The sequence below is a fragment of the Rhipicephalus sanguineus genome, unplaced genomic scaffold, assembly GCF_013339695.2.
Source record: "Rhipicephalus sanguineus isolate Rsan-2018 unplaced genomic scaffold, BIME_Rsan_1.4 Seq861, whole genome shotgun sequence".
Taxonomy (NCBI): domain Eukaryota; kingdom Metazoa; phylum Arthropoda; class Arachnida; order Ixodida; family Ixodidae; genus Rhipicephalus; species Rhipicephalus sanguineus.
In genome coordinates this window covers 12,969-30,394 of record NW_023616156.1, presented here as the reverse complement: position 1 = coordinate 30,394, position 17,426 = coordinate 12,969, and the positions used below count along the sequence as shown (strand labels likewise).

At 44.9% G+C, this 17,426-nt stretch overlaps 1 pseudogene; it reads right to left on the bottom strand.

The window, feature by feature from the left end:
- LOC119378535 (far upstream element-binding protein 1-like) overlaps positions 1–17,313 on the bottom strand; it is a 41,208-nt pseudogene extending 23,895 nt beyond the window's left edge.
- Positions 17,314–17,426: the final 113 nt, after the last annotated feature.

Below are 17,426 nucleotides of genomic sequence, written 5' to 3'. Positions count from 1 at the left end.
GCGTTATTTAGTCACGTGGGCTCACTGTGCCAATAGGCTCACGCGGAGGGACCTTTTTTGGCGCGGATTTTCTACGTGAATTCTGAGTGGACGGAAACAAGGGCGGCGGGATATTCAAGAAAAAGCGCGGCTCTTTCGAATGCGACCAAGATGGCTGCCGTAGGTAACGTAGAACGGCAACAGCGCGGCGCTGAATAAGCCCGTTTTTTACGCGTTCATCGCTAAAAATTTAGCTCACTGATGGCACTTAAAATGCTGTCACGGCTAAAATACTGATCTAAGGCGCATGAAAATTGGCGAGGTTATGCATCAGTAGCGGCAGAATCCAAATAAAACATTTTCAAAAATTCGATTTTTTTTCTGATTTTCGGTCTCAAAGACCCGCTTCCCCCTTAACACCAACTAGGAATTAGCCTACTGGGATCCCAGTGGCTGAGAAAAAACCATAACCACCATTCATCAAAAGAGCACAGGTATTATAAGACTTCCATCATCCAACAGCCCCATCCTAGTTGCAGTCACTAACATTTCTGACGATGATGCATAAGCATAACTACTTTGAACCTATTTTGCTTGAAATACCGCAACTTCCAGAGTCAATACTGTTTAGCAACTGCAACCACAGATTCTGAAGTGTAGCAAACCCACAACGTAGGTATTAAATTATAACTATGATCCAGTTTACACTTATTGATGGATTTATTGTTTCACCGCTAGCAGAAGAAACAAATGTGTAATTTAGTGTCTGCTTACTCTTTCTTGGTTCACAAGGAACAATAAATGCATCACTGAGATTACTGTTGTAAACTAGAGCATTAGTTTAGTGCATAGAATTGCAAGAACAAATGCTGTGGCTTTGGCATGTGAAGATATCGTGCATGCAAGGTGCTACAAGCTATGCTGCACTGCTAAGTAGACTTCCATTAATTCAAGGCTGCATGTCTGCTACAGATGAGCACAACAGGTGGCATCACTGCATCGAAAAAAAGTTTGAAGTTTCACTGAGCAGCATTTAGTAAAGACAGGTTAATTACAAGCAGTAATGGTCACAGGAAGTACAGAGATTCAAGATATTTACCCATTAAATAAGACTCACTTGAGCACAATTTTTAACATTCCATATGGCCATAAGTAATGGAAGTTGACAAACATTTGCACAGAATTAGCCGGACAAAGAGTCACATTTATGTTACGAAGCAATTGAACTGACAGATTGATGTGTGTTAGTAGAGTGCACCATGTCAAAGTCAACATTGCAGCTGCATTAAACTCAATGATCTAACGCACTACAAGCCCGTTATACTACTAAACAGACACCTGCTAGCACCGAGAAGCACTGTGCATCACATGCCGGCATCAGGTCCTTGCGACAGGTGCGTGCAAATAGTAAAACAAGTTAGCAAAAAAAGCATCTGAACCAATCGTGCATCTGGCAGTCAAGGTATACACAATATGCCCTAAAGCCAAGCCCACAACCACGCAAAAGCCACCCTTTTTACCAGAACCATGAACTATCCACAGGCAAACATAAGACCACCATGCAAAGGCATGCACTAAGAGTCAAACAGGGGTCAGTGATGCAAAAATTCAGGCACCCTTACATAGCATGCACAACAGCTAGCACACACCATAATCAAAGATCGCTACAGTGTTAGGGGAACCACACCGTCCATAAGTGTTAAAATAACTGCACGGCAAGTATATATGAAAAGGGAACCGTTGAATTTATTATACCCAAAATCTTTAAAAGCTGAACTTTTTTCTCTTCAAAAACCAGCAACAACAGGATTAACAAAAAAACTTGCTGCACTGCAGTAGTGCAAATACGGTCCGGATGTAACTCAGCGGCCAACATTCTAAAGTTTGGGCTTTATAGACTGCTTTTAGTGATCGTAAGGCTTCAAAAAGCAGAGGCAACTTTCCGAGTACTTATCAAAAAGTGCACCCTTCACCAAGCGCTTCCCCCCTGCCCCCAAGAAAAGGCCTCCGTTCAGAGAGAAAAAGAGAATGCCCACGGCGAAAGGCTCGACTCACGAAAGGTGGCGGAAATCCAAATTGTCTTTGCGGAGCGAATCCGCTGCGGTTCTGTGGCGGACAGAAACGAACAACACACACACAGAGGCAGAGGCACACAATTAGAGGAAGGCGCCACCACCGTATTTGCACCGCACTGCAGCACCTTAAAATTGCACTATGCTCCTCTCTGATTAGTCAACATCCCCAGACACTGCCGCCTAACACCTGAACAGCACGAGCAAAGTACACTGTGGCACAAACACTTCTTACATGCACTACCACACAGCAACACAAGGCAAAGCTTTGAGCACATCACACACACTAAACCACAGAAGACATGCGCAATGATGCAAACGTACCCACCCTCTCCCCTGCATTGTGCACAAGCTGTAGTGTGTAGCTCCATATCATTACAGCTCAATGAGAAAAGGCAAGCCCCATAACACGTTATAAAGTGAGATAACCTAAGAGAAGTTGTACTTGCCATTGAATAAAGCTTAGGTCAACTTGCCATGGCTTTGCAGGCAGAGCCTGCAGCTGATATCGACAAGACCTCAACCATTAAAGTGAATCCCCTAACTAGGGCTGTGCAAGTAACAAAATTTTGGGTGCCAAGTATTTTGAATACTTCGAAGTTATATTCTAAAAAAGTGAGCTGCAAAACATGGCAAAAAAAAAAAAAAACTCATCGCACATTTAGTGTACTTCCATAGAGTGCTTCCTAGGGGAAAAAAGTCCAGGCCAAAAAACAGCCCAAGAGATAACCGTGTAGTAAATTAGACACTGATGCATGGCAGACCGAGCGATGCATGGGTGCCCATGCTTTCACAGGCGTGCACCTTATTGTATTTACATGATTATAGGCAGACCTATTTTATATACAATTGAAAACAGAAAGATGGGATACAATTGAAACCCCAAATCTGTTCCGCCAGTAACAGCAAGGCAAATAGAAATCAAAGACACTATGGTGTGGTTACAACTTTACGAATGTTTTCTGGTTCTACTCATGGCACATTGTTACCCATGCTTGTTTGGAAATTTTGTTCTTTTTAACTTGTACTGCCCACACAGAGCTCATATATGGTACGAAAGGCTGTTGTGAGTCACTTGACGACAGAAGAGCTCTTCTCCAGTTGGTAGCAGCACTCCTGACAGCAAGTGGCGATTTATTCAGTAGGTACCAGGAGCTGATGGAAGAGTGTACCAATGTGGCTTTTACACTGCACTCTGTGGCCGCTGATCAAGCTAACTTCGCTAAACTAACATCAGGGTGCAGTGGCAGCCATCAACTACTTTGATAGATTGAAGCTTGAGAGAAGAACTGGACTCACATGCAGATAGTGAAGCAAAGCTGTGTCAGCACTGTCAATCACATCCAAAAGTGCGTGGGGATGGCCAGAAAAACTTAGTGCAAGATCAAAAAAAAAGGTGAGAAGTGAAGCCTTGGTGGGAGAAGCCGGCTAAGAAATGAGCTCATCATCAGACTAAGCATGTACAGTAGCCGACCGATAATTCGGACATGCTGGGTAATTCAGACAGCCGCACGGCACTGCCGTTGGCCCCACAGAAGTAATGTGCAAAGACTGATATTTTGGACAACCGCCATTCAATACTTCGGACCTTTCCAGAGACTGTTGCGCAGACCGAATCGGCTGCCATTATCTCCTCTGGCACGCAGACGCTACGAAGTATGGCCTCAGAGATTATATATAAAAAAAAGCTGTAATTGGTGTGCTATGAGGCTTGACTTTGGTCACGATTTTATGCCGATCCTGGAGGCACTTCTCAACTGTGGGGTCGCATAGTCATCGCGATCATGCTGTTCTGGCATCCCCACGGTGCGCTGCCGCTATCGCCATTCCGGTGGTGCTGTGGATAACACACTGGTAGTAAACAACCGCGGTCGAAAGTTGGTGGAGCTGCTTCGGCGCTACTCAGCAGACGCTACCTTCAACCTTGATGAGACTGGGCCTTTTTATAAGCTACTGCAGAAGACACTTCCCCGTTCTGGAGAACCTCACTTTGCTCTGGCCCATGAACAAGCAAATCTGCACGCCTCCAAGCATAGCATGAGGCACGGCGTTAGGTATTTAAAGCTGCTCTAGCCCAAATAAACTATATTTTATTGGCTTAGCTTTTTCGGCCTGCTGAACTTTTCGGGCTATCGGTCCCCACCAAACCCGGAAAATCTGTTAGCAAAAGTATGCTGTTTCAGAGCAACTGTGGAGCAACAAATTTGTAGTCTTGCAGTAGAGAAAGTGAGTTTCGGAGTGGTCACTATCCCAGGAACATTTAAGAGGGATGTGGCAATGGGTGAACGGTAAATTTGGCTAAAATGCACCATTTTAAAATTTATTTTAAATTTTTTGCGATCCTCAGGCAATCTTTTATGCCGCGGTGAAATATTAGAACCAAATAAGCAGTAGAAGTTGAGAAAAGGCACTTTAGAGGCGTGCTGTCAAAAACTGAGAAAATCTGGCTTCAGAAAATGCCAATCTTGTAGCTTCCCTGTGACACTGCCACCTTCTTAGCATCATTGTAATGAGGAGAGATCGGAGCTCAAGAGAGCCACAGTACTGCATTTCTACAATTTTTTCTACATTTCTACAGTTTTCTTAGCTTTGAACTCAGTTTTCTCAGCTTTCATTTGTAGTGCAGGTGCAGAAACAGCTCCAGGCGACGCCTGCTTTCGTTCAACAAAACTGTATCTGTAATCCTAGTACCAGTAACAAAACTGCATGACTAAGCACTTCCTAGTACAGTAAAAGCCCGTTTTCGGAAAATCGGTTGATTCGGACACGTCATCTGGTCCCTGTAAATATCATCACTCTATGAGACCGGGCACTCGTTATTTCAGACAGATTTGACCGCAAATCGGATAATTCAGCGACTTTCGGGCCGCTGACGAGGCTCGAAAACGAAAAAAGAACCATTCGGAACAAAAGTGAAGCTCAAACGCTGCATCGCCATGGACATCAATTATCGGCTTGGCTTGACTCAAAACACCTTTTCTCGCGTGCGATAGCGTGTGGGTATGGCGCGGTGTCATTTTTGTTGCTTTGTTCCCGTTGGTGTGCTGCATCGTTGAACGCCGTTTTATCGCGGAACGATTCAGTACGGCCCCTTTAGCTTGATCGTTGCTGGTGCTTTTGTGCTGACTTCTCGTGTGAACGCACTCTCCGCCGATGGCAACGCCAGCGAAGCGGCCCAAGTACGAGGCCAAGGACTTCACCACCAAAGTAGAAATTTTGCGTGCCCTGAAAAATGGGCTCTCCCGACAAGAAGTAGCTCTTGTGAAATGAAGTCTGCAAACAATACGACGCGAGTCTCCTGAGCGCAGTTAGCATTCTTCGCGTATGTGTGGCAGAGCACGCCTGTGCACGCCATTGCCAACTGTTTCAGGCACAGTGGCTTTGTTGTACCTGACTCCAGCGATGCCGCAGTGGCCGAAGTGTCACCGAACGATGGTGCCGATGACGGGCAGGATTTCGGAAGTGTTATGCCTGATGCAGTGACTCGACGATTATATCGGCATTGATGGCATTGCCACTGCCGGCTCTCTGACTGATGAGCAAATCGTCAAGGAAGTGATGCATGGCGACGAATCCGAGAATGAAGAGCCTGAAGAGGAGCAGCCACACTAGGAGCCACACAGGCCCCCTCGTACTGAAGGAAGCCGCGGAGGCCCTCGTCGTCCTCAAAGAATTTTGTTTTGGCACTGCAGACAGCGTGCGAGCTGCTGAGCACCTTGAAGGGCTCGGAAAAATTGTGTCCGTGCGAATTTATGCTCGAAAACAGACGCATCCGCGATTACCTTGTAAAGTAAAGGTATGTTGAAAAAACTCTTGCATTTGTTGTGTTTATTTCGACCATTCGATAATTCGGACATTCGGTTAATTCGGACATTTTTTCCGGTCCCTAGAAATCCGAATTAACGAGCTTTTACTGTATCTAACCCAGGGACTCGAGCCTTCTGGCCTTGGGGAACACAGACGGCGCATTGAAACAGGACAATATTTAGGGCTAAGTAAAGCGCATACTTTTTGTTTCCAGTCTTCAGTTCGGGTCATACGGATGTAATTCCAGCTCGAACACGCAAATCAGCGACAAAATTACATTCAGACTAGATTCGTTGTGACATAACGTGGTGATCTCGAGCAATTGCGCATGCCAGTTATACCGTATCTACTCGAATGTAACACGAGTTTTTTTTCAAAATCTCTCAAGTGATTTGGGGGTCCGCGTTATAATCGAAGCACCTCAAATCGTGCCTTGGCGGTGCCGCCCCACTGGTTCTTAAAATGACTACGACAAACCTAACGATCTTTCAACCTTGTGCTGTCAACATATGCACGCTGGCAACATCGAATCGAATCGAATCCAATCCTACTGTTCGCGACGTGTTTTGCGGGCGGTTCATTTCCTTTGTGCTTCCGCGACTTCGGCTCGAGCAAATGGCAGCGCGACGAGTTCAGTACAATGCCCGCTTCAAGAGAAGTGCAATACTGATGGCTGAAGAAATCAGGAGCTCAGCCGCGGCTCGACGGCTAGGTGTGGCGGAATCTACTATCCGTGGGTGGAGGCTCCAGCGTGAAGCGCCCTTCAAGAGTGAGCCCGGCCGAAAAGGCTTCCGTGGACCTCGTTGTGGGATAGAATGCAGCAGCTGTACGGAGAATGGATGCGAGAAGATCGGGCTTTGACACCTACGGTAGGATAAAGCGGCCTAGCGCCGCCAAGATTGCCGAGTGGGTGTCCGCCGCTTGGTACGGCCTGCATGACATGATAGCTCGCGCGTTTGAAAAGTGCTGTATATCGAACTATATGATATGGATGGCACAGAGGATGACCTCATCTGGGAGGAAGAAAGTGACAAAGAGGGCTCGACCACCGGCGATGATGGCGATGAAAGCGACGAATGAACAAAACTCACTTTATATTTAGAAACTGGGATGTCATTGCCACTACCATGTGCAGCAAATAAAGGTACTTTTTCCCCCCCACTTTACTCGCGTTACATTCGTGTTCTTTTTTTTTTTATTTTTTAGGCACTGAAAAGTCACCCCTCGCGTTACAATCATGGTCGCGTTACATTCGAGTAAATACGGTACTAAAAATTCGATGCAGTGCTCGAATATTCACACAAGCCTATTCTTCAGGTTCCATTTAACGAGTCTATTGTACATCGAAAGGCTAAAAATGTCCCCACCCCGCTCCCTCCCTTTGCCCGCAAGGCACATAAACTGCTGCTGTCTTTACAGTGCATGCTTCAGGTACCGTGCACCGTAAGCAGTGTGTTCATGCAAACAAAGCGTTGAACGAAGAAAAGCTTGTTTAATCTTTTGCGTAACAAACCAAGAAAGCATGCCAGTCGCACTGTGAAACAACCATCGATACCCCGGTCGCAAGGCTGTGCCTAAATGGTCGTGTAGCCTAGCCACAGCTGGCACGAAGCGATGCCTCTCGAGAGTTCTTTAGAAACCAAACGTAGTGCAGTGGCAAATCAGCGTGTATAAAAACTGAGCAACGAGAACGCTGGTCCGTAGTTCAGTGCTGTCACCTGTGCTTAATGAAGCAACAGTTTGGGTTAGATTTTACGCCTTTTTTTTGTACGCATTTCGATGCTGAGTGAATGCAGACCGTGATGAAGTTTCCGTACTCTATTATGTATAACCCATGGTAACAAAAATAAATAAAAAGGATCGCATATCACCGCGAAGCTACCTTTCTTGCATCACTATGAAGGCAACTTGTGCACAAGAATTTGCGTATAGCCTGCAACCCAACCTTGGCTCCGAATGCTCTGCACATCTTTTACAGGTCATACAGTATGTCCCAAGGCTTTCTTATGTGCAACTGTGTGCACTAAGAATCCAGCAATATCTGCTGCCATTTTACGGAGCTGTGAATTTAAGAGCAAGGCTGCTAAGAGGTGTCTCAATCAGGATCCTTGTATATTTGAAGTTCTAACACCCCGCAGTGCACTCACCAGGACACTCTGGATGAGCTCGCCAATGAATGAGGCAGCGTGGTGCACTTGGTCAGGACCGCCAGTGAGCAGACAGACACGGTCCGGAGCATTGTCATCCTGTGGCTGCTGAAACTGGACACGGGCACCGGTTTCCTGCTGGATGCGTTTGATCATATCGCCCTGCTTGCCGATCACCACGCCTACTGCCTGCTTGGGCACCAGGACTTCTTGGGAAGCACCGCCAGGACCTCCTCCACCGGGACCACCTCCAGGAGGTCCACCGTACTCGCCACCGCCGCCGCCGCCGCCACCACCAGGTCCGCCGGGGCCACCCCCTCCATAGCCACGCCTTACATTCTGAGGAATTACCATAGGCCGGGACATTTAAAATGACCTCCTTTTCCACAAGCCAGTCCTAAATATGTGCCATACAATAATTTGCTCCCAAGCAAACTGGCACTGTACATTAAGGGAGAACGCGGGGATCAAATCGCGAAAATAGCCTAAGAAAGCAATTTTCGGGATACACTTGTTTCGACATCTGCAGTCCCTTATTTACGCAGTATCAAAACACTTACGGCAAAAACGCACTTAAAGTGGCCAAAAAAAATTTATAAGCGCAATCAGAGAAAATGAAGCTCGAAATTGAGCTAAATGCCGCAATTCACGGCACCGTACATCTTTCCACCACCTTGGCGTCATGTCAAAGCTCAAAGTTCCGCCTTTCCATTCTCGCCCTTCGTTTACCATGACCGCATGGAAAAACAAATTTTGAAAACACTGCCCCTTCTGCAGACAGTATTAACCATCCTTTTACTTCATTTTGTAAATCCTCCAGCCCCTACATGAGGTTCAATAAAGAAATAATTTGTCTCACGGGAAGTTCCTTGTGGTATCACCTTGGAAGTTTTTATGGAAGCTTTATAGGGTCAAGAAATTCTGAAGTCTGTGCAATTTTCATCAAGATCCAACCAGAAACAAGGCAGTTGATTCACAAAGCAGCCCCCCCCCCCCTAATATGGCAGCACCCACCTAGCAGTGAGCAGTGCAGCCAACTGGCTACACTGGGCAGAAAGCACTGCCTTACAGCCGACATTCATCGTGGCTGCTTGTTCAAGGCACATGTGACACAGGGTTTTAGTGCACCCTGCAATGTTCCTAGCCGAGCACACAGACCATGCCCTGTGCCAAAAATGCTGTACCTTCCCTTGTCAGGGACCAGGGAAAGCACACCACTGATCCCTAAGATGGAAAGGAAAGAGATGCTAAAACGGTGGGAAAATAACTCACCTCAAGCTCCTTTTCCGTGATGAGGTCAAGTACAAGGCGCTTGGCATACTGAAATAAAGTAGAAACACTTCATTTCCATGCACAACATTCAGCATGCCTAAATTTTGCATGAGTACTTAGTAAGGCGGGTTTTGGGATGTTAAACCCCAGCAATTATTATTACTTAGCAAGGTGAAGCACATTTGCTTGGCATACAATGGAAAGCTGGTGAAGTCAGAATTAATAGCAGCTTTAAGGGACACTAAAGGCAAATAATTTATGTCAGAGTGAAAGGTCAATGCGCGAGAACGTCTAAAACGTCAATATTATCAACAGCAGTGCTCTAGTAATCGAGAAAAGGTAAATGTAGGACACTATGTGCAGCACGAGTGGGATATTTTGAAAATGATCACAATGATGTGAAGAGTCCAGAGTACAATTAACCACCAATAATCAAACTAGTTGTGACAAAAGAAAACCTTCCATGCATTACAAGACGTAATAAAATGCTGCTTGTTTGTTCTGTTTGATTCATGGAAAAAAGAACCTTGGCGTTACCATGGAGAATGGCGCGAGGGGTTCAAAACTTCAGTTTTCACGGAGCTGTGCCTCCGAGTGGTAGTTTCAGTATCGCGTACTGCTGTGTGTGCTTGGCTCTTGCTATTTTCGCACTGTTGATACGCTACTACTGCTGCTGGCCAAGCTAAGCTCCGTTACAATGAATTATATATTGGAGTGGCCCGTGGCTGCGTCTTGGTAAAGTTGATGGCCGCTGTTGTGCAAGAAACCGTAGCGTCGGCGGCCAGGCAGTAAAGGCGGGCAACGTTGGGCACGGCAACTGCTACGTCAGAAGGCCCATTCAGGTGGGCGATTTGAATTGCGTTAACGCCGTGCAGACCACTAAAACATGATTTTCTTTCAAAATAAGCGTTTCCATGGCACGAAACAAGCACTACGAGGTTTCTGGAACGCTATTTTAACAATCAACGTCGACTTATGCCTTAGTGTCCCTTTAATGCACACAGTCTTGACATGCCATTTGAAAACTTTGAAGCTGAACGTATATCCAACTATTTATTCCAGGAGGCCCTTCAATTAAGGTACGAGGCCAAATGCTAGTAAAATTTTTTTACAAAGCGATAAGAACTAGAGATTATTAGCCTACATTACAACGCACACCTTTTTAGGCACATGTGAGCACTATAACGCAAGTCCTATATTTTGTCAATTTTTCATAATTAAACACATTATTAGAAATGGGTCTTGTGCAAACACTCCTAACTGAATTCCACTCAAATCAAACCTATTTTTCATAGGGACATAAAAAGCTTTGGTCAGCGGAATTAAAAAAGAAAAGATATCTGAGAAATAATAAGAACATAGCGATTAAATAAAAAATTACGCACTAACACTAGAGGCACCTTCGCATAAAAGGCAGCCATTATAAATCTTGTGGCACAATTTCACTTATTGTGGTTCATTGCACACACACTAATGTGGTAAGAAAGTGTGAAGTGTTAATGGATGACCTTTACTGGCAGAAAAGTTATGCTTGTTCACGTACAGAAAAATACCAAAAATATAAGTTATGAGAAAATCCACAAAAAGATCTGAACAAGGCGCAGCGCTTACACAAGGTGATCAGGAGTGCTAAAATCCTCCATATTTGTAGCTAGTTGAATCCTGGACCTTACTGTTGTCTGCCTTTGCTCGAATGGCACCTCGCTATTTTTTTTTCTAGAAGGCTTGGTTTACAGCATCAGTGCCAAAAAATGACATTTTGAAAGGAAATAAAAAATTGTATTTCCACATGGCCTCATATGTTAACCCAATAATCTGGGTTTCACAAATGCGTGTTGTGAAAGCCAGCTGCATGTCTGGATGGTACTATCTAACTCCCTTCCCGGGGCATCGAAAGATGGCCTCAGGGCGTCAGCGAAATCCTCCAGTACGTTACTATAGCACTTTGTTAGAAACCTCCCAACTCCAATATGATGCTGGAAGGTTATGGATAAGTGCAAACACCACAAAACTTGTAGAAATCAGATTTTGGAATGAACAGTCACACTAATATGAGTGTGTGCAACACTTTTAAAGATGGTTTTAGCAATTCGTATCCGTGCAACAAAAATTCATTCCAATGAACACTGACCTCGCATTTGCTCTTCTCGCCGGTGATGCGGAGGGGCTTGTCCATCATAGACTGCTGGGGCCATCTTGAATCATCACCATCTTTACATTGGCTCGCTCCTGTGCAGTTGAATTAAATATTACCAGGAGCCACTTTTTTTTTTAAATCTCGAAGTGGCAATGAGCTCTGCACAGGAAGGGCTTCAACTTTTCCATTTGATCTGACCGCCAATCTCCTCTAAGTTGAATTCCTATAATTAACGTCTGCCATCATAGAAAAAGCACTTGTGGGCGCATGTGACTGGTCATGTGGTTTAGTTCCCCGCGAAGTGTTGCCAGCCCACACGGCGCTGCCAGCTTTTCTGTGGAATGCCGATGGTTTGTCACGAATCGTTTCTATTGTATGAAAACAAAACTGCAGGGCACATCGCCAGGTAAATTCCTCTTTATTCATAGAGCATCATTCGCCCTCTATCAAATGTTTGAAAGGCTGCTTTCGAGACAGCATTCCCAAGCAGTTCGCACTAATGCCACGAGGCGATTTTTTAACGCTCCGTAGTTTCGCCTCGCGTGGTTTTGCTATTTTCATGATCGTCGTGGCACATCGCAAAAATGTCCAGCTCTGGAAGCCACGTGCGCGCATTGGGAGATAGCTGTTGCCGCGACTCCGCTGCCTCTGCGGCTGATGTTCGAGGTGTCGAAAAGCAGGAAATCCGAGGATGACGACCTTTCGTCGGACCCCACAGATAAGTCGACTTTACGATTCCGCGTATAGGTTGACTCCGATTATAGGTCGACCCCCGAACCTTGGAAGGTGACTTTATGAAAAAAAAAAAAAGAATCTGCAATATACGGTATTTTGGAGTGTTTCAATTAGTTTTACAAATTTAAGGGAAGACGTGGGTCTTAAAAAGTGCTTTTTTTAAATAATTGGGTGAACAAAAGGAATACTATTAATACACTCCTTCAGTTTTTTTCTGCCAATTTTAATTTCTGAGTAGATTTTTAATAGCTGCATTAGAACAAAAGATATGCTATTTCTACAACGTTTTCTAGCGCAATTCTTACAGGGACTTTTGACAACTTCTCTTCATCAAACACAAAAGCAAAGTATGTGGCAGATTGCCAGAAAGCTGGTCTAGCCAATGATGCTATTTTCTTACAATGTTGTTTACCAAATTATAATTCTCGATAATCGTGAAGTGTATGAAGCAAAAATTTTTTCACTCATATTTGCATCCGTTCATTTTACATTCTAAGTTCAATGAAAACAATGAAATTAGCATCATCGGCTAGACCAGCTCTTTGGCAGTTTTGCCACATACTTTGTTTTTGTGTTTCACAAAGCAAAGTTGCCAAAAAAACCATAAAGAAATATGCTTTCAGAAACGCATATCTTTGTTCTGTTCTAATGCAGTTAATACAGATGTACTTTAAGATTTGGAATCTGCAGAAAAAACTGAACAAGAGCATTTAATGTGAGGTAGGCGCTCCAAGAAAAGGGTTCAATGCAGAGGAGGTGCGACTGTCAACTTCTAAGATAACCTTGCACTGCAATACATCTCCATCAAATTTCCCACTGCAATAAAACACGTCAGATATCGAAACCACATTTCTGCGAGACCTGTGCAACACTGTGCTGCTTTCCTCGGCTCATTTCTTTAGCAACAGGCATTTCTACACCCTTCTCCAATGGCGCGTTTCATAGTTTTTTCTAACCAAGCAAGGCATGGACATGTGCACAAGCAGTGCGCCGCAAAGCAAACAAAAAGACCGACTGCACGTTTCAATTTTATACAAAGAGAGAGCTGAGTAGGCGACACGCTGCACGCAACTAGCCAGGGGTGATCAGCTCTACGTCGCGATAGCACGCTTTGCATGCGCGACATCAGTATGTTTAAAAATAAGTATGGAAGTTTTGTTTTGCAAGCATAGCTTATGTTGCGTGCAAATAAACTGTGCGGGGAAATTACCGAGGTTGAAGAGCACTTTTGCGCGCTGGTCATTTCCAAACCAAAGCGCAGCCGATCGTGCCGAAACAAGTTCACATTGGTACTTATTTTTCTTCGTTAGGTAACCAATACATACTTAAGATTAAAATCAGTTACCTTGTTCCGGGCATTGTCACGGCTACCTTATTGCCTGAACTGTGCACGAAGCACAAGGATGTTATCGCAGAGCAAACAAAAAACCAGCAGCGAGCATCGAAAAGGTTGCGATACGAGTTTTCGCACCCAGCAAAACATGGCAGATCGAGCTTACAGGCTTGTCGACAGATGGTGCTGTACCTTTTGAATATCGAAGTAGAGGCATTAGGCCAACATAACAAAAACAAAAGAAAAATATGTTTTTTTGTTGAGCCTGGTGGCACACTTGTCACCGCCCAGTTATATCCATCCCCTATTCCACTGGCCAAAGCGTGCATGACAATTTCCGCTGTGCTCCCTGACAAAGCCAATTAATTTTTAGCCGATCAATCTGAATCTGGTCACTTCGCACCGGATTTTGGTGCTCCCTCGTGGATTCGGCCCACCGCCCAAATCTACCAGTGAAATTCACTATCAGCTACATGTGATGGGAGTTTTTCTCCCCGAAGTTTACACCCCCTGCTCAGGCAAATGTATAAATTTGAAGGCCTTAAAAACTTGACTGAAGGGGACAATGAACCTTGTTCGGAGAATAACTGCAATGTGCAGCTCTGCTTCTACACAATGGAGGGGACACTTGAGCAAATTGCCGTGCTTCTGTACCAGAACCTACCACGCTGCAGCTCAGAGGAAAGCTGCAGATTGCGGTTCAGCTCGGTAGCCAAGCAGCCTGCTTTTGCATCCGTGTTTCACCCCCGAGATGAGGCACCACAGAAGGCTCAAGTGGATGCTTGTAAATGCGGGCCCCAGCCTAACCCACCCCTAGAGGGCGCCAGTGGAACATTCTAGCAGCACTGTTGGCTCATTTTGTCAGCACCGTACCTGCAGCCCTCGGATGGTCTCGCCGCCCTTGCCGATGACCAGGCCCACCCGGGGCCCCGGCACCATGAGTTCCACCACAACGTGGCCATCATTCAGCTGGCTTGGATCCCCTCCACGGCTTATGATTTGGTTGATCATTTCTTTTGCCTTCCTGCATCACATCAGCACAGACCGGCCCCATAAGCACAGTACATTTCTTGGGGGCAAGGACACATCGAAAGCAAAAAAATTTGACATTCATGAAGCTGATATTTTCGAATTTATTTTGACACCAAGCAGCAAATGTTCTCACTTCACTGACCCTTATTTTTTCTGGTATTTCACCGTACACAATTACTCAAACTTTTAACCCTTTTGAAGTCATTCCCTCACAACAGCTTTGGCTGCCTTCCTTGTTTGCAGCTGCAGTATATTTCGACCTGTGACAGCTCAGGCTACATTTTTTTAAACATTCCTGTGGCACAATGAAGAGTTATCTTACCCCTCGTGTCTGCTAAACAGAAGTAAAAATTTTGTTGCAATGTCCAGCAGAAACTAAATAAAAAAGCTTTGCAAAAGGACAACTCACTCAATGGCATGCCGTGGTCCGGTCAGGGTGCAGGGTCGCTCCGACATGCCCCCACAATCGGGAGCCATCTGGATCTTGCACCCAGACTCCGCTTGCAGCCGGCTGATCTGCTCGCCTCCCCGACCAATGACTGCACATCAGCAACACAGTAAGCTGGCTTGACTAAGCCACAACAACACTTTAATCTGCACAATAAAACCTTCACAGTGCCTCATGTTCAAAAATGCTCTACTAGAAGCCACAGACAGACTTGGTCAGTCAAGTCCATATAAAGAAGTGACCATCAAACATTCAAAGCCAGTTTTCTCGAGTGTGTTCACAATAGGTGCTACAATGAAGCCAGGAGTCATGGCTTAAGTTGAGTCACCTTTTTGAATACAAAGCAAGCCACACGAAGGCAGTTAAAGGTCAAATGCAAAGAAATTTCACACTGGTTATGAGCAGTACTAATGGTACAGTAAACCTTGCTAGCACGTACTTACCGGGAACATGGTTTAACTAGGCATAAACAGTGAGTAGTAACTGCAAAATACTAATCTGCATCAGCACTGAAGACACTGTCATGCCAGAGTGAATCAAGTTTTAGCCTGAAGACTATGTCGAGCATACAGAAACTATGATGGAGGAGGGTGGAAAAAAAACAGTGGCAGAACAGATATTTGACTGATCTTCCCAGGCAAATGCATGAGTATCGAATGATCTGCTACTCTCACCCAACAAAAGCATGCAATACAGTGGACAACCCTTAGTTGCACATGCTGCCAAGCACAACCAAGATGCTTGTTGCAATTGGGTCATCTGTGATAAGTCACATTAGCAAGTTTATCAATGGTCGCCATCAGGCCTTCACAATTTGATGCTTACTGCGCTCGCACTAATCAATCACTGTAGTGCCCCTAATAATGTGGAAGATCTTTTGCAACACAGTGGTATGGGCCACACTGCAAACTTAGGCGCACAGTTAACATTCATGTGATAAAAGTAAATGCGACAAATTAACCAACAGGCATAGGACGACCCAGCCAAGGCAGTTCAAAGAACACTAGAGCACTTTTATAAAATCAAGGTTATGGTGCCATTTTATCATTTCTCGAGTGGCGAGCTTGAAAGCAGGTCAAATTGGCATGAACAGCAAATCACTACTACATGAAACGCTGATTCCTACAACTGACACACTTAAGATGCAACTTCATTAAATTAACAGGAATATCAATCTTGGAAGAAACTAGCCATTTTTAAATTGTCACTGTGAGCTGCGATACCAGCAAATGTATCGAATGCGAGCATGCAGCGAGGACTGGAGCAGCAAGAACCAACTGGCCGCCAGCATTTTTATTTTCATCGTACACGACATCACGTCTGCCGCGGTGGTGGCAATGCGGACAGACAGAAGAGATCATGAAGCTGTCCAGTTGTGCAGCCTTCATAGACAAGCCTATCACTGGTTTTGCACATAGTCACTGCCTAAGAGATGCCTCAAGTCCTAACTTTTGTTGCAGGCAGCCTTGACAGACAACACTAAACTTGAAGAAAATGACACAAACAGCAGGGATGGTGTAAGCATTTATTGCAAGTATCTACCCACTTCTCACAATGGCTAAATAGGCATTCAAGCTATACTTTGCAGTTTAGCTTCACCCTTTTCCAAAACTTTCATGCAACAAAAAGATACTGCTGCCACTTGATAAATGACTGAAATCACTGCCCTCTGGTTATGCCGACGCTATCTGACAAAGCTCAAGGTTTGGCTCTTTAAGCAGTCATATTGTAAAAACTTTAGACACGACTCATTAAGTTCGTTAATTCTGTTGCAGTAGGTGTCCCTATGAACTTTTGAGCTTTCAAGGATTTTAACAAAGATTAATGGGCTTATCAAATGAGAGGACATCAAAATGCACATTTCGCATGCACTGAAATGCTCAACAAATGCGGCTATCACTGCTAACCTCGATGTGATTGGTCCAAGCCACACTGGAGCAGCAAGACTAAATTCTGCACCAGTTACCTAGCACATTTTCACACACAAATGCCTCGCTAGGGCACTGCTACCAAATTTTCAAGGTTTTTCAAAGCACAACCTGAAGAGTCATGGGAGATGAAAGAAGCTGAGTGCCTCCAGTTTCCTCGCTCAGTGAAAGATAATTCTTGGCAAACACTCGAAACAAATTATGTAATTTTTACATCAATGTTGCTGACTCCACTCCTCATGGTGCACCAATCACATCCCTGTAACCTGAAGCAACCATGGAGCTGCTTTCAACAAGCAAGCATCTACATTAATGGTGCAGAATTGAACACAAGGGTCACTCACTTAGTCCAACCATTTTGTCAGGTACACTCCACTCTTCAACAGCCGGTGCAGCGTTTGCTAGGGAACCCCTGAAAATGAAAAATTATTGTTGAGGCAATAGTACACACAGCTAAGGTCAGAAGTGTCATGCTATAGAGTGCAATTAGAAAAATCTATCACAAATTGGGTTGCAAGTAAAAGAAAAAGGGGCAG